The 21409-nt window shown below is 42.2% G+C and overlaps 1 protein-coding gene across 4 annotated transcripts in view; it reads left to right on the forward strand.

Annotated features, from left to right (window-relative positions):
• The first annotated feature begins 3312 nt into the window (after positions 1-3312).
• CALD1 (caldesmon 1) overlaps positions 3313-21409 on the forward strand; it is a 519621-nt gene continuing 501524 nt past the window's right edge. For 3 of the 4 annotated variants that reach the window (XM_069228449.1, XM_069228451.1, XM_069228455.1), the window contains exon 1: positions 3441-3581. The gene's annotated coding sequence lies outside the window, so the exon portion shown is untranslated. Of the gene's footprint in view, positions 3582-21409 lie in introns of all 4 variants that reach the window. The other variant, XM_069228452.1, reaches the window with a different exon arrangement.

Consider the following 21409-nt stretch of genomic DNA (forward strand, 5'->3'; position numbering starts at 1 on the left):
GCCTAAGTTCCAAAAAGCTATGTGGTGCTATCAAAGTACAATCTGCAGTCTGTGGTCTGCAAAAGATGAACCAAAAGTGCTAGAGTAGAAATACATTAACAGAGAGGCTGCATGCAGAACTAAGCACTTACCAAACCCATAAGAGTAGGTTTCTTCTGGGTGCTGATTTTGTACTTGGGTCCGAAGAAGAACCCAAACCATAAGATCCATCAACCAGTGAGAGTCCCAACTCAATTACAGCCTCCTCAAATGGTGATAGTGCTGCCTTTGCTCACCATGCCTTACCCTACCACTTATGTGTCCTGGGCTGAATCATCACTCTATATGCACAGTAGGCCATTCAGTGCCAACTACGTCGACCAGTGCTCTCCTCCAGCTGAATGCAGGCACTTCATGCACCGCTAATGGACTGAGGCAACAGAGAAGGTGCTGCGAATTTGAGGGGAATCCAAAGGGGAACTAGAATCTCCAGCAATGGGGTACAGGTATTCTGATGTACAGGACCACCACCTGGTCAGCAGTCTCCCGGGAATATCCAGAGAATAGACCTCTTAAACGGAGGTCCCAAATACATTAACTATCACACACACAGTGCCCTGAAAGGTTCTACAAGTGCATCCTAGGCTGCATCCCCAGTAGTTAGCCTAGGGTATTAATATTACCAAGTAAAATTTGTTGTTTTAAGAAAATTATGTTTAATATTTTTTTTCAAAAAACAAAACAAGCATTGACTTTTAAAAAGGACACACACTTCATTAAGTACTATTGGTTGTTTATAGAATTCCGAATCTTTACCCCGTACCACATAGCCTTAATAAGTATTGGACTGCTTGACTTTGCTGCCCTGAGGGTCGTGTGCTAAAAGGGTGTACTTCATGCTCCTTTTTGGGTTCAACACTAAGGTTAAGCCCAGAGATTCCAATGGTAAAAGGCTGTGATTGACTCAGTCTGAACCCGGTAACCCCCGACTGCCCAGGGACTCCTGAAAAAGAACCCACCGTAAGCTAAATAAAGATGGACTGGAAAGCGACCTAGAGCAATTGCCAGCGGTTGAGAGTATTTCAGGCAACCCATTCATTTTTTGTTTAGTTTTTCTTTACTTGCTGAATCTTGAGGACAGTGTAATTGACATCATGTATTTTTCATAAATGTTTTGGGAAGTTCCCTTCCACTGGAAACATTCCATAATGTCCTCCCTGCAGACCACTTAACTGAAAGTTCTTAAACTAGACTGCAGACGTTGTTTCTTACAGGTCGTTCTCAGCTTCTAGGCAGATTATAAGCAAGCTCACGGCATGCTCCTGCGACCCAAGCATAGTTAAGTTATCCCCACACTACAAATCCTGGTCTCCGAAGTCTTCCTGGTACCATATTACTTTACTTGTACGATTCCAAGTGGCAAGCAGTTTCTATTGGCTGAGGATATACCTCTAGCCATCCAGGTAGCCTGGATGCAGATACATTCTACCTTTTACTTCTATGGCTAGGTCACAGGTTTTTCTGGTTGCAACCCTGCAGCAGGTCCTTTCTGGCAATATAGTTGAAGTGGGACTTTTGATATTACCCCAGGTATTTTATCCGCTGGTGGAGGGGGCACTTCCACCTCCTCTGGTTCCCTCTTCTAGTTGTGTTCTCCCTTTCAGCATGCTGGGCGTGGACCCTTAGGCAAACATGTATGACATTGCTGTTGCACCTAAACTGTTACCAAATGCCCACAGTCTCGTGCAGTTCCTTCACTGCAGTGTGAAGTGTTCCCCAATGTGGGAGAGTGAAATCCAGCTAAAAAAATCTCACAGAGACTCTTGCGGCTCAATGCCAACCTGGTCGATTGTTCTTTAAATAATGTGCTCCTCTTCTGCACACCTCCAGCCATTGCAAACTAATTAACTCAGCCTAATTTTCTTTGAAGGGTTTTGCCAGTACCTGCTAGGACTACAGACAGGAGGAGAAGTGCTGATATTCTGAAATTAAGTAGAATAAATAAGCAACTAATATTTTCATAGCAGATGCAGGCTAATCGTTTATTATTCTGCCTCTAAGCTCCTACTTTTTCCTATGTTGCCTTTGAAATCAGTCAACAGGTATGACAACATGTCCAGTGGCGTGGGCTAATGGGAATCTATCTAGCCCTGGGTTTGTAATTGTTGTTACTTTACAGGGATCACCTAAACGACATAGGGTGTGTTTCTAAACTGAGTTTATAAAAAAGAATTCCATGCAATGGCCCCTTTCCCATCACTGTCCCTTGGATGCACATTTACAATGGAATGTTCCTCCCCTAGAAGTACTGGTCCCAAAAGCATCACGGTCCAGGGGTCATCCCTAGGAGTCACCCATGACAAGGTAGTCAGAGTAGGACCGACAAGTACATTTTGATGCCCGGTGAATTTATTCATGATGGCCAAGTATGGTGATCTCACCCAGTTTTCTAGAACATCCACAACATTCGGATTTCTCTCTTTTGAAATAATTGTCAATAACTGCCCACAACTCATCCACGTATTTGTGTCCGTTAGAGTTAAGGGCAAGGGAATATTCAGCTTCCCTGAATAAGAGACGCCATTTCACCATGGTACCATTTTTCCAATCCCGGTCTTCTCGTTAAAAAACATAATTACTATCAGTTGTGCGTCTGTCCCGCGCTTATAAGTAAACATGCACAAAACTACAACTCCCAGAATGCTCTAATTTCTTAAATGGAAACCCGGGACAGGAACCATCTATTTGTCTTGGCGTAAAGGCAAACTGCTGCGAGTGCTCGCTTATTGATGTTGCTGTTTACTTGAAAGCGTGAAGCGTGGCTGCAGCTCTCATACAATTTACATAGTGAACAGCTTGTTGCCTAAAACTGTGGCAAGTCATGTGAGAACTGCACTTTCGTGGTCCTTTCATGCTCCTTGCCAATGTTTTCCTAGCAGAGTGGCAAAGAAAATGTTTCCACCTATTTTTAACACTTATGGGTTTAATTAAAATATAAACTGTAACGGTTTCCCTGTGGAGTCATTTTTTTATTGCGTCCGAACCACTGCTCAAGTCAATATGTTTACGGATTCCCTTTGTTCCAGTTTGTTCCTTTTCCGTAAAGCTCCATTAGTGTTCGGCAAGACAGCCTCTCTCTTCAAGATTAACATTTCTCGTGATTGTCCCTGACAGAGGGTTTACTTTCAGAGGCTCTGCTAGGGATAACCAAAAAAGGGCATATAGCAAGACAATTTTGGCAGCCCGCATGAATTTTCGGAGCTTTTTAGGTCTTGGCTCTATGATGAGCGGCTTCCTGAGCATGCCTGGGGAATGACAGGCATCTCTGCAGGCAGGCTGAACCCACCTTCGCCGATGCGCAGCCATTGGCTGGCGCTTGAAATACGAAGACAATGCATACCACTGGCTGCCAATTGTAAACAGAAGGGATATGTATTCACTTAGTACTGACTTTTGGGAGGGGCCAAAGGACGCTCCATAGTTTTATTCAATAGAGCCGTGTGCCGGAGAGTGCTTGTGTGCCTTTCGTGCTGTGCGTCTCTCTCTAAGCAGCCAGACCCACTTCCTTCCCCTTAGACGCTGGAAAGGCTGCTGCTGCAGAGGTAAGGCATTGCAATCTTACTTTTTTTTGTAAATAGGCAGCAACCTTTTTATTTCGGAAAGACTCGCACCACGATGCTTTCAAAGAACCACGACAAAAAGATAAGATTTCTGCTGTCCGGTTTTTTCCAGCAATTACAACTGGGGCTGGCAAATTAAGTGGCTTTAAAGATGCATGCATGGACTGATGTGTGCATTTAAAAGATACACTTCTCTAGAGATAATATACTTGTTTCGACTATGCACTTTTAATTCCTTTGGGAACAAGAAACATACGCACCTCTCACATAAGTAGGCGTAGAAGTGACCGTGTCTTGAAGTGGTTAATAAGTTGGCTTCTAGTACAATGACCTCTTTATCGCTATTCCATCGCACATGTGCAGCTTTATAGCTAGGACGCTGTGAGGGAAAAGTTATGCCTGACAGGCGTACACACCGCTTGCATTGGTTTTATACAAAAGGTTATGGGGATGGGGGCAGTGAAACATATGAAAGTTCAGACCGTGCGCTGAACAACATCGTGCCTTAGTGGTTCTTCCCGAATATATCGGCTAAGGAGCTCTGCAGCAGTTCCTGCGCCGAGGCCGCCTGGGTGCTTCTGTGAGCGGGCTTTCCTGTTAAAAACCAGAAGAATGCATGGGTGGGACTGCAGCCCCAGACGATTAACGTCTCTGTGTCAGCCAGACTGGGTTTCCAGGAAGAGAGGAAACAGACTTTTCGGTGCGAGCCCCTTGGACAAGCAGAGGCAGCTCAGCTCTTTGTGCGGGTCTGATAGCCGATGGGAACGCCTTCTGGAGCCTGGAATTCCAGTCAGGAGCGATGATGAGGCACAAAAGAGAACAGGAACTGCTTGAAGCGATGGGGGAGACTTCACAGTAGAACTGATAAACGCTAAACCAACTCACGAGCAGTTGTTTGCCAAAATACGTAGATGTGCCGTTTTATTGTGACCGGCCAGGGCGTTTAGTTATATTTTCTTCCTATATTGTCTTCAAGCAATCACGTGACATTCATGTAGGTGATCCTGTTGGTTCTTATAGATGTGTTTGTTTAAATGTGTGCGTGCGCTCAGGTATTTTTATTTATTTATTTTTCCATATGTACTAATTAAAGTAAGACACGGCCAGCCAGGCCCACATTCCTCCCCGCCGGTGGAAGAACATACACAGGGGGCTTGGAATGCGCCATTATCCAGTCGCCCTTTGGGGGGGACTGGGAGGCAGCCTGTGGGCAAAGGTGGTGGAGGTCATTCGCATTTCCAGAGCAATGTGTGCCCTTTGGCATCTGAAAATGGCCAAAGATGGTAGACGTGTCATAACAGGAACCACCTTCGTGGCTGACAGCCATGATGGATCTGAAGCTTAAGTGAGGTGACGGCAGCCCTTGTAAGTAACGGGCTGGTAGGTCATCAGTGACGTAGCAAAGCCGCCACGCGCATTTTTTTACTGAAGGATACAATATACAATACAAAGACAACATATACCTGCTAATGCATCACACAACTTTTCTAAAGCACTTTTGAGTCTACGAAAAGTGGCATTCAGTTTTTTGTAACGTAGAGAGCCCTCACTCTGAGAACATAGTTTTCCAAATCAATTATTCATTAAAGCTAAACACATCCTCTTGTTTTTAGAGGGCTGGGGAGTGTGTGTACTTTATGTGATCTGAGGTGAAGATTAGACCAGCAGAATTATAGAAAGTGAAGCTTGCTGTTCATGCTGAACATGAGGATGACCGCGAGCGTACAATCAGCAACACGGACTAGAGCGCATGTCAGTTTTGGGGCCCGTACCCCCTTTGTCAGTTTTTGAAACCAACTGACAGTCAAAAGTGGAAAGCGAATCCATTTGCCAATTCGTGGTGTTTTGGGGTGTGTTCTATCTCTATTTTCGATGCTTGGAGCATTTTCAGTTGACTAGCTGTGGTTGTATTCACGACAGCAGTTCCATTTGCATTTTGGGTCTGGAGGCTGTTTTCTAATAAAGCACATCGATTGTAGTCTTTTTTGTGCCAATGGAACCAACCTCTTTTTAATGGTTTGCAGACACACACACACACACACACCCACACACACACACATACACACGCACACACACACACACACATACATACACACAGACACACAGACATACGTGCGCACATGCATACACACACACCCACACACACAATTTCATAATTCTGTTGGAACTATTTCCTCCTAAGATTGCACCCCACGAAACATTACAAATTAAGGTTAATAGTTTTACAGTTTATAGGTTTTCTGACATCAGCAAACAGTACTCTGTACCTTGCATACACAGACACTGACAACTCTCAAGCACACACTTCCATGATTTGTCTTCATGTGATTCTTGGACCAATTTGATAATCTTACCTCTTACAGTGGAAAGAGAGTTTCTCTTTCATCTTTATTGTTTGAAAAGTGTTGGCTGGCAAATATGCAAACACTAAACTACATTTTAGGGATATGTGGTACATGTCCTGAGACAGGATGTAGAATTTTCTGGGGGTACCAAAACCCTCTTTTAGTTGTGCGATCAAATTATGTTGAGAGGAAATCTCAACCCATTAAATTCAATAGCTAATGGAACCGAACCATGAATTAACCACATCAGTGACAGAATGTGTTCCTTTAAAAAAGATATAAGCATGGAAGGCCCAGTTTTCTGTAAATGATATGGGTCATAGACTTATGTAAAGCCACTGCGCTGCCATGTTCATCCACATACCCACTTTGGATATTTCAATTGCACTTTACTCATGCTTCCTGGGTTGGTGGACAATACTGACATGGTAACTGCTTCCTTGGTAAATATGTTTTTGTCCAGTAGAAGACTTTATTTGTCCATTATGTGTTCAGGTATTATAGATGTTTAGAGACCAGTTTCAATGTCATGTATCCATTGTCAAATAGTATTAAACAAGACTTTGTTTTTAACTAGATTAAATAGTAGTTGGAAAGGCAAGGATCCGTTCTTGTAAATGGCTATTACTAGCAGCTGGAAGCAGTGGGTGATAAGTGATGGCTGAACACTTTATAAAATGTGTACACTGGACTTTCTTGAACTTATAATACGTTGTTCCTCTTTTTGATGCCATGCTCTGTCACACCACCATCTTTATAGAACCTTCCCCAATTGTTGGTTATCACCTCATGTCTATATATCCCTGTTGTTTCTAATGAAGAAATAATAATTTAAATCAAATGCCTTGCCAAGAACAGTTTTTTCAACATCTACAGTCTTTAGGGACTCCGTCAATACATTACATCTGTTTTTATTTGCAAATGTATTCTATCTGGGGGTGCATTGGAGTCCATCGTGAGTATCAATAAACATGACTACTGGTGGAGCACTTGGTACCAGTACTAATTTCTCACTGGAGCCTTCAATGGGGGAACAAATAGGATAAATGTGTTGAATACATATAAGCGCCCCTAACAGTGACCCACAACAGCTAACTCAACCCCCAAGGTTGGATATCAGATTTCCCAGCTTCTGCTATAAGAACATTGCTTCACTCCATCTATTACACAGACTGGAATCAAAATGTGTCATTGTGAAAATTAAGAAATAGTCTTTCACAACGTCATCAATGTTAAATCACATGAAGTCATTTTTGTCTAAAAATTATCATTAAATGTGGAACTCTACAATAGGGTCTATTTTTCTGAATGCCCATTAGAAGTAAATATATTTTAACCTTTTAAAATATTTCTACGTTATGTGGATATTTCAAATACTGCTTAGCATGTGTTGCAGCTAATTGCATTTTCTATATTTATTTTATTTAATTTTTTCATTTCATATAGCGTAGCACACACTTCATAGGGTGCTAGCTGTATAAGAAGTCTGTTAAAGAAAGGAAGGAACAATTAAGGATAAACTTGTTTGAAATTGCACATTTCAGTAGGTTTCTGACTGTGAGATAGTAGTGGCGGGAGCTCAGCTGGACAGGCAGTGTTCATTTTGGTTAGGCCAAACTTGTGCTGTTTCCTGAGAACGCAGAGCAGGAGCCGCTCTGATGACTCCAGATATTTAGGAGGATGTTACCGTTCCACATTATTGTCTTCAGGAATATAAGGACTCTCCCAAACTTATAGCACTTTGCAATGCACGTTGATATCAGACTAGATTGATGAGGGTGTCATTTGGTTGAGTAAAGGGATCAAGTGGGTCAATTTGAGAGCCCCTTGTAAGGGAACTAGCTGCTGAATTCTGAGTTAGTTGCAAACTGGACAAGAGTCCTCTTGGTGAATCCTAAACCGAGAGAGAAACCATAATTAATAGATATAGTGATAAAGATATGGCTGGTGCAGGTGAGACAGGGCAAACTGTTGTGGACGGTTTTTATCTGATTAACGCAAGAATCTGTGTGAGAAAAGCGAGGGCCAGAGACAGATGGACATCAAGCATGAAACCAAGATGCCTAATAACTGGCATTGGTTTGGAAGTTTTTCATTCTTTCTGTCAAATTGCCAAGTTCCATCAGTTCTCCACTCTTCCAAACACTATCACCTCCATGTCTTAGAGTTTAGCTTAAGCCAGTAACCCCGTTCTAGCTCCATGCGTCTAGCATGCTTGTTTGAAAGTGCCTAGCTGTCGAACACATTTGTTCATCCTGAGTACCTTCTGGGTATCATCTGCATCGCTATAAAAGTAGTAGACCTAGGATTGGATGGGGCACACCTGTGGGCCCAAGTAAACACTGAACAAATCTGGGGCTAGTGATCAACCCTGGGGGCACCAAAGGTCAGGTAGCAGACCTTGGTGGATAAAGGGTGGGGTGGAAATCTGCTGGCGATCTCCAGTCAGGAAGAAGGCGAACCTTAGTTATACAGCCTTCTTATGCTGATTGTTTGATGACGATTGACTAGTACACTGTGGTCTGACAGGTTCGGTATTACCAGAGCTCTGATACTGTGCTATAATTGATTTGAACAGCGTTGATACAAACATCTAAGCAAAATGGTACATTGGGAGTGGTCAAGAGCGATGTGATGACAAGGAGTTGGTTATCTGCAAACAGTTCAAGGGAGAAAGGGATGATTGAGCTAAAACCATCAGCAGATTATTAGCCTCTTGGATAAATTCAGATTATAAAAAAGATTGATAAATGGCTCTGGCAGAGGAGTCGTGCTATCCAGGGTGCTCTCCATTTTTTGTGGGTGTTTAGTCTGCACCAATTCAGGGAGGGGCCTTGAGGCTGGGTTGACATTTCTACATTGAATTTTATTACTAATGCGAGCCAATATTGTTTTGGTAAATCAAAATAATCATGTTCACATCAACCTTCCACAGGAATGAGGCAATGTGTAGTTTACCAATGGGCACAAGCAGTGCTCTTGGAACAGTTTATCATTTCCCAAAGAAAAAGTATAGCAAATTATTCCGTTCATCAAGAGAGTGGTAAAGGTGTGGTATTAGCCAGTGGCACATTTTGAAGCACACTGTCACAAATGTATGATATGGTAGCGCACTGTCATTGACAGGCAGCAGATTCTCCTTTGAAATGGCTTCAAAAGTCACAATGACAAGCAGTTTTACTGATAATACTTTATAGTGCACAAACGATAATATGTAGAAACCGGATTTTAGCAAATATTGATAATTTGCATATCACCATGTAAAGTGTCTTGATTTGTTTTTTTATTCTATCAAAATCTTTAGCTCCATCAGACAAAATGTGCTTCATTTGTGCTTTCCTAACTGCTGCTAAAATAAAATATTTGTATAGTTAACTTACAAGTAATTACGTTTTGTGTGTTAGAAAAAAACTCACAGGTTACAGTCTTTCCTTTCACTCTAAGTATGCCAGCAAGATTGTCATATGGCTCACTTTAAAATATCCTCTAACTTTGTAGTCAGGGAAAGAGAAATAAACACAAATCACAAAAAGACATAGCTTGACATTTGACCTCTGTCTTTGAAAGCACAGTAAACATGCCAAGATAAAAACAAAATGTAAGGGCATCTTTATTGTTCATTTACCTTCTGAACTCCACCATGGTTATTTGGGGGTGCTGCAGCACTCCCAGCACCCCTACATCCAGCACCTTTGAGCACAAGGATATAGATACATCTAACATTAGCATAGGTATGTAGTTCATTTAAAGTTGCATGTGATTGGAACAGCGTGTCAATTATGTTTTTGCTACATTGTCTTATCAGTGGTTGTTGCTTGATACTTTCACATTTTCCTGTAACATTGATGTAGTCTTGGATCAGGAATGACAGTCCAATTCCACATTTTAATTGGAAGATGCTATTTTGGAATGACTTCCCACTCCATATCAGAGACTCATTCTCTCCTCTTGAATTCAGGAAGAAGCTGAAGACTTGTCTTTTCAATTCACCAACCTACCGTAGCCAGGGCTAGGCACACTCACCCGCTCAGCACCAGGATATCCTCATGGGTGAAATGCACTTAACAGATGAACATAACATAATAGCATATGTTTGTTAAGGATGCCAATTGTAAGGAATGGTTTCTCACAGAAACTATCTATAGGTTCTCCCAACCCCTTTATAGTGTTTTTATAGATATCGACAGTTGTAAATTATGCCTGAATGCATGGTTTTTGGCCCAGCATTCTGTTCTTGTTGATGCCCTGGATGGATGCTACTATTTATTTATGTTTTTAACTATTAGAAATGTTGCCTAGTGTAGTGTGGCACCTAAGCAAATTCAGAACACCAGACAATAAAGCCAAGAACGTGAAATGTGACTGGTTCTGAGTAAAGAATGCACAATGCTGATAAATAGAATGGGCCGACATTTGACATTTCTTGACCATTTATATGCTAAAGTTGGAAATTAGTTGAAAGCTGGTTTGAGAATTGTGTTTTTCAAGGGTTTTCTGAATTGAAGTTAACTGGTTTACATTGGGAGTCAAGGGCTGTGGCTGTTCCAAAGATAAGATAAGACTCTTAAAGGATCACTGTACGATCAGATGAGGCTAGGAGGATCACTGGTTCCTAGCTGGAGAATAGTGGCATACTGAATGTAGGCAGGGTCTTTGAGCACTGTGCTTTTCATATAATACAGAGTGATTTGAATTTAATACGGAATTAAACCAGAAACCACCAAAATACCCCTTCATTACTGCTGCAGTATATTGCTCTACCTTATAAAGAATTTAGTTTAGCTATGGAATCTCAAATTTACTGTGGCAAACATCTTTAATTGATTAATGCAGTTCTGGCAATTTATAAAAATCTGATTCTCACAGGAGTAGCAATTCCTTAGCTAAAGCTGTACAGCAACTTATAAAGGTCTCTGAAGTTGTTGTGCCAGGTTTTGTATTGTTGTTGAGCTGGAGGCACCGCCTCTATTATGCCAATCACTACCAGACATCTGAATATAAAGTTCTTCACCATGTTGAGCCACTTATGTGAAATAACTATAAATGTCACCATTTTTACCCATTATGATACTCCAAACAGAGGACTACTGTATGCAAATCAATCTTGATCCTCACCACTTAGAACAGCCGAGCCTGACCTGCCAGGCCAGGTCCCCTCCAGACAGGCAACCCAAGACTGGCTTCAACCTATTAAAGTCTCAGCAGTGGGCTGTAGCTTGGGTCCTGTGTTACAACAAGCGGAGGGCCAACGTCTAAGCATACCCATCACACTTAGAACGTTAATTGCAACAAAGAGCAAAGTGATGGAAGAGTGCTTGAATTAATCCCAGCCAATGACAATCATTCTCCATTCCAGACCATCCTTGTTCATCCAGCATGCCTCTATAGGCAGAGACCTGTCATTTGCAAATCTGTTTTGATCCTACTCCACTAAGAACATTCCTGCTGCAACAGGCTCAGCTGGGACTCCTCCAAATGGAAACAGAAGTATATCCAGACTGGTTTCGACCTACTTAGGTCCTGGCAGTGAGGTATAGCTTGGGTCCTTCTGCACAGTGAACAAAGGGCCCGTATTCAGGCATACCTGTAACACTTAAAGCTTCTACTCCAACAAGTAGCAAAGTGATGGAAGGAATGCTTGAATTAATCTCAGCCCCCAGCGAGCGCTCTGGGATGCACTACAGTTGATCTTTTTTTCACCCACCATGCCACTATAGACAGATAGACCCCTACCATATGCAAATCAGTCTTGTTCCTAATCCACTAAGAACAGTTCAGCCTGAAATACCATGGCAGATCCCTTCCAAACGAGAACACAAGCAACTCCCAGATCTCTTTCAATCTACTTAAGGCTTCTGGTCTGGCAGACCTGTAGTCACTTATGATATCCATTGACTGACTCTCAATGCATGGGTCCTTCTTTGGAAATCATATGATTAATGCTTAACTCACACTCCAATTTTTCCTCTGCCTGAGAAAGCCTTATTTGGCTTGGTAGGCATGAGCTGAATGGACATCAACTGGCAGCCTCTCTGTCCCCATTCCAGCCGGCATCGCGTCTGCCACAAGAGTGCAAACATCAGGCTGCCCCTATGCCACTTTCCTCTGATGGCAGAGCTGGCAGCTGTTTTGGTGGATGGCAAACCACAGTCCTCTGAGAGGATATGGATGGGGCATCTAACAGTTTTTGCTGAGTGTCTCATTTCTCTGAATGTCCTCCTCAAGAAATACATATAAAGTGGAATTCAGCCGTAACACCATTAAAAAGCATTAGCTCATTACTTTTTTGCTGATATATGTTTTACGATATGTGCAAGGGGCATGAACACGATGCAGTTTTTAGTAGCATTAAAATTGCAGCAGCTTTTCATAGGAACAGGCACGTAGGCCTATTAAACAGATTAACCTGGCAAACAGACATGACCACTTAAAACTGTATGAATCTGCATTTTAATTGGAGAGACACTCTTTGGCACCAAGAGGCAAATGCATTGCCATAGGTTGCATTTTAATAAAACGAATTGTCTGCAAAATCTGAAAGTCACTTTTAAGAAACGTTATTTTTGCATTTGAATTTCTGTGATATAGCACTATACTATCAACTGGGCTAGGACATTCGTGAGTGTGCTTGATCAAGGCTTGAAGATGAAATTAGATATTTCAATTCATGCGCTTTCTTGTATTTGGATGTGTTCTACCTACATCCAGGACTGCAGAAACCTGACACAGATAAAATGCTTCATATTAAATACCATTTGCCATAGTATAGATGCTAGTATCATTATCTCAAGTTTGGCTTCTAAATGCCCCCCTCCTAGAACTTCTCTGTGGCTGTGCGTGGTTTGTGCGCAAACAGGAAATGGTGTAGTAAGCATCAACACTGACGTATGTGGATAGATACAGCATTGATGTGAATGCATTATCAGACAGAGGGCAGCAAACTGCAATAGCTGAAATGGCAGCATTATGTTTTAGTTAAGAAACTAAAAATGAGACATGTTCGAAAAGTCAAACAAGTAGAAATAATCAAATTAAATAATAGAAATTGAATAATACAAATACCTTTTTATAGTAAGAAATGCCAAGAAGAGCCTGATCTCATTAGTGCATTGATTAACTTTTGGAATGGTCCAAGTAAAAGTAAACACCTCAACTCCTTATATTTGGCCACTAGGCAATCGGATTGCCTCATACTATGTGATAATCTCACTTATGCAGCTGTCGATGAACACAGTAGGACCGACCTAGCACCTGGTGAATATTAATGTCTTTGCTCTCTACTGATATCAAAATGACAGGGTGTGACTTTTGTCGCAATCCACGCACGAGCAGCTTCTCAACAAATTTGCTTCGATTAGACCCAAGACTGAAGAAGTCCCCCTCTCCTGCAACTACTTTCAAAAGATGTGATCTTTTTTCAACTGTGGTTCCCAAGGCGTTACTGCATCACAAAATATGAGTCTGTTGGCTGCTGAAAATGACCACTTTTATCATCTAAACTATTGGAAAGAGCTAAGATTTGACAGCAGCCTAAGAAGTTTAGCAGAGAATCAGATGCAGGTTATATGTGACTTAAGAATACAGTTGTCATCGTGTCAGTTTCATATCATAGATGAACATTTATCTCTCCTGTTCGCCATCATTTTCTTTCTTGAAACATTTGATAACAATGATGAGGAAATAAAGGGACGACAATGTGATTTAAAAATGCTGAGTCATGGAAGCAATTAACATAAAAATGGATTTGTTATAAGCATATCACACCATTGGATTTTGGAAAGCTAAGACACAAAGGAAACGATTGAGCACTATTGTACTCAAACTGCGGCAGAAGTTGTAATAATAATAGGCTTTGGGGATTTAAGAGATGTCAAAAGAAGGAGCCTCTGATGTGGTATTTGTAAAGGCAGGGTGGCATTGTGAATATAGTAAGAAGAACTGATTCACAAAATAAAGAATGGTCTAAACACAGTGCAGCCAGCCATATAGGGACAACATCTATTTTAGATACACTGACAATGAAAGTAAGCTATATGACTCGGTTGAGTGAGAGGAATAGCTCCATTAGGAACTGTGGGAGAAAACCTACTTATTGATCAAATATATTTCGGAAATATTCACAATTTCAATCTTTTGGTATTACTTTAGGTAAAATCCCAAAACCAGTGTTTTATTAGGCAATATTTCCAGAACGTATGCATCATTGTATAGTAATGGGGCTTAGGAATGGATTTGCAACGCCATTGCTGTCCTTGTTGAATTACTCAATGAAGCCTAGGCTAATGAGGCCAACGCACTACTGACGAGAATGAGGCCTGATGAGGCTAATGAGGCCAACACACTACTGAGGAGAATGAGGCCTGATGAGGCTAATGAGGCCAACGCACTACTGACGAGAATGAGGCCTGATGAGGCTAATGAGGCCAACACACTGACGAGAATGAGGCCTGATGAGGCTAATGAGGCCAACACACTGACGAGAATGAGGCCTGATGAGGCTAATGAGGCCAACACACTGACGAGAATGAGGCCTGATGAGGCTAATGAGGCCAACACACTGACGAGAATGAGGCCTGATGAGGCTAATGATGCCAACGCACTACTGACCAGAATGAGGCCTGATGAGGCTAATGAGGCCAACGCACTACTGACGAGAATGAGGCCTGATGAGGCTAATGAGGCCAACGCACTACTGACGAGAATGAGGCCTGATGAGGCTAATGAGGCCAACACACTGACGAGAATGAGGCCTGATGAGGCTAATGATGCCAACGCACTACTGACGGGAATGAGGCCTGATGAGGCTAATGAGGCCAACACACTGACGAGAATGAGGCCTGATGAGGCTAATGAGGCCAACACACTGACGAGAATGAGGCCTGATGAGGCTAATGAGGCCAACACACTGACGAGAATGAGGCCTGATGAGGCTAATGAGGCCAACACACTACTGAGGAGAATGTGCAGACTCGCTGCATTAGAGCTGGAAGTGCGTCTCTAACAGATAAAAGAATAAATCACAACAAAATCTTTGTGACTCAGGCCCAAGCTGGACGCGCACAAGAAATGATGGAGGTACAGTAAAGATATTATTATGTAAGGTATTTAGAGATTACACAGTGAGGAAATTATTGTTTCTAGTTTTAACATTGTGAATAGAACAAAACATCCTAACAACCATGTTGATTCTTGGTATCATGACTGAAAGATGTTCACGGCTACCTGCTATAAAGTACAATGTACAACCTAATGTACATATGCTCCTATCACAGCACACTGGTGTTCAGTACGCTACATCATGAGGTTTATCACCTTCTGGGGTTTATATATAAGCCCAATGAAGGACTTCCACCTTGAAGTGCACTGGGGAATTGTGTAAAGCCTCACAATGGACTACAACAAGTTTGCACATTGAATGGTTAGATTCTAATGAAAGGTGGCATTGTGAACATATGACAAGTATTCCTGCATTGATGACTTCATGATCAAGTTGATAATGATTGAATGAACATTTGCCATCAGTACGAGTGCGTCTCCTGTGCATTTGAGGGACAGATTGATAATCTGTGCTGTATTTTCAATACTTATTGACCAAATATGCTAATCATATATGTCTGAACTCTTTCATCGTGTCAACACACATTATCACTGTGTTTCGAAATAGAATGATGTGTGTTTCCTCTTTTCCTTTACTAACACCAAGGTCCCGTGACAAAACGTTTCATAAGCAAAGACATCTTATCAGTTACTTCATGTCAATAGAACAAATATTCACCACATCATGACATTAAGGTGTATTGGCTTATTTGATAGTTAACAAAAGCCATTACTCTTTTCTTAATCTGTAATCCGGTCTCAGGACACCTCTATGTTGTGCATTCGTATTGATCTTATTGTGCAACAAAAACTCAATGACCTAATACAAAGCACAGTCATTTTCTTCGAGCCCAGTATAATTTGTCGGCGTAGTAAACATATTGATAGATGCTGTTTTTTGGCCGGTCCTCCTCGTGCATTGTTCTGTTCTATTGTCATCCATATGTTGCTTCCGCTCACCACAGCAAACATCATGGGGCGATGGGCGTCCTACCGAATCCACTGGCACTTCAAGTGGCAGCGTCTTGCCTGGTCACATGTTCACAGCGGCTTGAAAAGGGGCGCACTTCACTGCCAGCCCTGGTGTGTTTGAGCAGCTGGGCCACTCCTTTATTTTTACATATTGCGCATATTTATTAAAAAAACGCATTGACTGAAAAAATTTTTTCAAGATTGGCCTGGCTAGAGCTTTTAGCTTTACAAATCTTGCTTTGATTGTCTTGAGAGTTTGCTTTGATTTAACAGTGAACAATTGTCAGACTATTCGAGCCAGGGTAATGGAGTCTATGCATGATAGACCCACAAGACTAGTGTGTAAATACTGCAGATTATGCAATTTACGAATCGATTTACTCGGACGAGAAAGATAGGTTACACAGGAGCATCGGACTTTGTCATTGTGTTATTAATCAAGGCATGTATTGTATATGATATGAAACTTTTTGTGAAATCAGCGTGCTGTGCTAACTGAAGTGTGGAAGAAGTGTGTCCTTTAGGGGCAGTCCATCACTCCTAGAGCTCTCTTATGATTGAAGGTAATGTGGTTACAAACAACTGCTTTTGTAAGTCGGGGATATGGAACGACGTGTCGCGACTTGAACCACAGTATACATTTCATTGACGTATGTTGTTGTCTCCCCAATTCCTCTGAGACCCACAGAAGCCATCTTTGTTCATGAAAGCAACCATAGACTTGGGTGGCGATTTTAAGTTTGTCAGATGTCCTGTCCACCCTTATTCGTGTATAGATCATCATGCACTCAAAATTGGGTGGATAGAACAGGCAGTATTTTTGGCTGTTGTCCCGCATACACCAGCCTCTAACACCCACCATGGTACCATTTAGCTAATTGTGCTTTGGACCCACTCTATTTTCTTTATAGAAATGGGTTTGCCTCTCCACTACACAAAAGATTCGCCTTATTCACACCACAGTGCGCTATATAAGTGTAACGCAGGAATAACTATTTATGACTTATTAGTAATAAAAATGAAGTGACATCTTTTCCACAATCAAGCGATCCCATTGGCTACATGTTTAATTGGCTTTCTAAGTTAGCCAAGCCTTGTCTGTTGTCTTTATTGCTAATGTGTGGCGGTCAGTCCCTCCCAAATGCACGTTTAATGTGATACACGTGTCCCTATAAGTCAAGGGAAGTCGGCAGAGGTTCCTTGGCTTCGTCTTTCCTTACACGCGGAAGTACAAGACGGTTCTAAGGTGCAGGCAGATGCTTACATTGTCTGTTTTAACAAGCTAACATAAGTCTGCTCGTCCTCGTGCCAGGCTCATTACAGGGGAAGGGCTGGGGGAGGGGCTGCATAGTTTTCACGTGTTCGGTGGCCACAGATCTGATAAGGGATTCGCCGTAGGAAAAAATGAAGGGAATGCAATAAATGTGCAGCCCTTATAAGGAACAGATTGAGCCTGGTGATAGATGACAGGGGTCGGCCTGTGCTAGTCAGACATCCCCTTCACCGACAGACTTTGGTGTAAGTAGGCCCCGCGAGGCCTCTGCGTTTCCTGAAGCCCCCCCCCCCCCCAACCCCCGAAGCTTGCAGTCATATGTGGAGGGGTACTGAGTGATGAGCGTTTACAAGGGAGGAGTAAAATATTGCACCCTGTGAAGGTTTTCTGAGCTGCTTTAATCACTTCACTGTCCTACATAGAAATATAACCGTCATTTTATGCCCACGAGGTGGTAAGGGAAATAATCGGATGGGGAAAGGGCATTAAAAGAGGCGAACCAAAGGAAATATATTTTTAATTTTGAATAGGTACATAGAATTATACAACGTAGACAAACCCGGAAACAATGTCTTCCGATCCCAACCCAGAAGTAGTAACTGTTCACCATGTAGTAGGAATTCCTGTAGAAACGCTACAGTCAGCCCCCTGGCGAAAGCGTATTCACACTGAAACGTGAACGTGACATATTTGTAATGTGCAGTGAAATAAAAAAAAAACATTCTGGAGTTTTTTTCCAAATGCTAAAAAGTGTTACATTTCACATCAGTTTTTAACAGTTTGCATGCTATTGCACATTTACTTCAGATGACATGTTCCCTATTACACACAACTCACGTGACGTGGCGCCAGTCACACCTCTTCACTTCGCTCTGCCCACGAGCTTCGACCTTCTTCTGAGGTCGTATGCATCTTTACTGATAGTAGGGGCAGTGAGGATGGTACTATATGTTTAATGTGGCGTGTCTCTGAGTTTTAAGAGCTGTCCCATGGCTTCATTTGTTGGCAAGAGGTACACGATAATAATGGCAGTTTTTTTCAAGCCAGTACTCAATAGTTCAATGCCTAGGCAGTGCACCAGAATGGTGAGTACTGTAGTCGCCTTCGGCAACAAAATGTAACACAGTTATGTCCCCATCAGTGGCGTAGCGTGGGTTGTCAGCACCCGGGGCAAGGCAAGTAATTTGCGCCCCCTAACCTGGGGCAAGGCAAGTAATTTGCGCCCCCTAACCCGTGGATTTAGTCTCTTCCAAGATGTTGCGCCCGGTGCGGCCGGCCCCCCCTGCACCCCCCACGCTACGCCACTGGTCCCCATCCTCCTGTTCCGCAAAAATATGAGCGCCTACGTAGCCTGAGGCAGGGTGGGTTGGCGATGATTTAAGTGCGAGTGCCAGCCTGTGAGGTAGGTGCAGCCCAGCGACCCACCAGTTCCACTGTCATGGTCAGGACCAGCCAACAGAAAGATTAGAGAGAGCAAAACAAGCATTGCCTCGGCTCACAGGGTTGGCATTTCTGTAATGAAAGACTCTGTCAAGGTTCATTCGCACTCGGAGCTGCTATATTGTAAGTCTAGACCTTGAAGGCTTCACTTAGACACAGAAACCAAAATATTTCCTACATCCTACACAAAACACACGCATGTGGACACACACGACCACAGCACAGGCAGCAGCAATGCACAAACTAAAATAGACATGGCGTAGGCAATTGCAGAAGAACCTTCCCTAGTACAGGCACAATACTATTATACCTCTGGGCAGTCTTAAACTAGCGGTAAACCTAGTTGTACATTGAGGATCCCCCAACTCAATTTAAACAACTTGGAAGTGTACCAGGCAAAAATTTTGCCTGTGACTTTCAGTTTACATATTGCTTCTGGCAGCAGGCTCACTGGCCTCCTACAATATATACTTAATGCTGTGGCATATATTGATATAACCAGGGACACTGGAATTTTACAAATTATTTTTGAATAATTATAGATTTGCAGAATTTGCCACATAATCCATCATATGATGCATAATCTGCATATTTTAACTAAAACTGTTGTTTAGTTCAAATGTTTCAGAAATGCATGCACACGTGTAGCTAGCTGTGAGGTGGAAGTCTCTTTGCAAAGCTGGACTGGTCACCATTTTCTTGATTATTGCTATGTTTGGGTGTTAAATTGGTACTAATGAGGTGCAACCTAGACAGTGTTACCAAGTTTAACAAGCATTTGCAATGCAATAGGTCTATCGTTTTCTTGAGTTAGAGCTATTGGCATTGTAAATTCATAAATGGAATTTTCTTGCCACATAAATTGGTCAATTCTGCCTCATAACTCCGTCTTTTCCTGCCATATATTTCCAGTGGCCCAGTATTTAACTAAGGCAATTCCTTTTACCTTCTTCCTCTATTTTAAAACAATCATCATATAAACCTTTATCAGAAATAAACTTTTGGCTTTAGAGTGTGATGCTCAAAACACCATAACAAAAAAATAATTTGGGATGGATTGGAGGGTGAAAGGAAAGAGGGAATCAGGAGTAAAGATGGAGTAGACAAGTGCCATAGTAACGGTGTCATTTGCCCTGGAGTAAGAAAGGAAAATGGTTGACTGGGATTTCAGTAGGAAAATAGAGCAGTAATTAGAATTGAGTGCGGGCCCTAGGTCTCTGGGCCCCAGTGTCACTGCACTTGTTGCTTCATTTATAGCTAGGCCTCAGGAGAGAGAGCGGATGGGGCAGAAAAAGAGAAGCAAAAGGAATATAACTTACAAAAGGAAGAAAGAGAAGGGGTCGCAAAGAAATACAAGAAAGAAGGGAACAAAAGAATGAGAAAATGGAAACAACTAAAAGAATAAATAGAACAAAAGTGTGAGACAAAAGAAAAAAGGAAAGGAAGCTAGCGAACGAAAGGTAAAGAGGAAAAAATAATGAAAGAAGTGTGAAAAGAAAAAGAAAAAATGAACATTAGAGAAAAAAGGAAATAGTGAGTGAAGCAGGCAGCTAAAGAACCAGGGCATGTATGTACTGACACATTTCCCACAAACACAGAATGGGAAAACTACTTTGACACTTCAGGTCCCGACAAGTAACTTGTGGCTTCCACATACAGGTGGGAAAAAGAGGGATTTATAGTAATACGTGAATTGACAGATAAAGATAAGAAAAATACCATAGAAAATAAAGCAAGATCTAAAAAAAAAGTGAATGGACGCATACCAAGTGAAAGGAAATAGCAAATAATAAAGACAAAGAAAAAAATAAAGGGAAGAGAAAAAATAGTGAAAGAATGAAAGCCTGTTGAAGAAAAAAGAGGAATGAAACAAGGAAAGAAACAACCAAGTTTTTGTGAGTTTGAAAGAGCCGCTAGAGGAGGAAGAGGAAAATAAAATAATGGAGAGGAGTAGAAATAACAGTTGAAAGAAAAAGCAAAACTGTTTACGTGTGAATTTTAAGAGCTGGAATGAGGAAAGTGGGGGAGAAAGAAAACATTGAGAGAAAACAGAGTAAAGGAAAGAACAGAGTGAGATAGGTGAAACAGACCCTCTCAAATAAAGATGGCAGCTAAGAATAGATTTAATTGGCTACCCCAAGTCCTCAAACAGAAGTCCCACCCTCCAACTCCACTCCGCCAACCTTGCCCTCACCGCCGTCCCTCGCATCCATCGAACTACAGCCGGCAGCAGATCCTTCTTCCACCTCGCCGCCAAGACCTGCAACACCCTCCCTGCCCATCTTCAACAGACCCAGGACCTCCTGACCTTCAGGAAACGCCTCAAGAACTGGTTATTCGAACAGTAGCAGTCCTTCCCTCCCCCCCTTCTCTCAGCGCCTTGAGACCCTAGCGGTTGAGTAGCGCGCTTTACTAATGTTTGATTGATTGATTGATTGAGAGTGTGGAACAACAGGGTGGCACTGCAGAACAGCAGGAGGTGCATTATCAGAGATGTATGTGAACTCCAATACAGCAATATTGGGGCACTTTAGCTCAGGATTGGGGATATAGACAGAGCTGTGTCCCTGATCAGTGCTGGAATAAGAGAAAGGCAGGGGGTGAGGAATGAGAAATGGAGCGCTGTGTAATTCCTGGTATTGGAATAATGTGGCACTGCAGGTTAGGGTTGAGGTGCACTGACA

The sequence above is a fragment of the Pleurodeles waltl genome, chromosome 4_1 (genome assembly GCF_031143425.1).
Source record: "Pleurodeles waltl isolate 20211129_DDA chromosome 4_1, aPleWal1.hap1.20221129, whole genome shotgun sequence".
Classification (NCBI taxonomy): Eukaryota; Metazoa; Chordata; class Amphibia; order Caudata; family Salamandridae; genus Pleurodeles; species Pleurodeles waltl.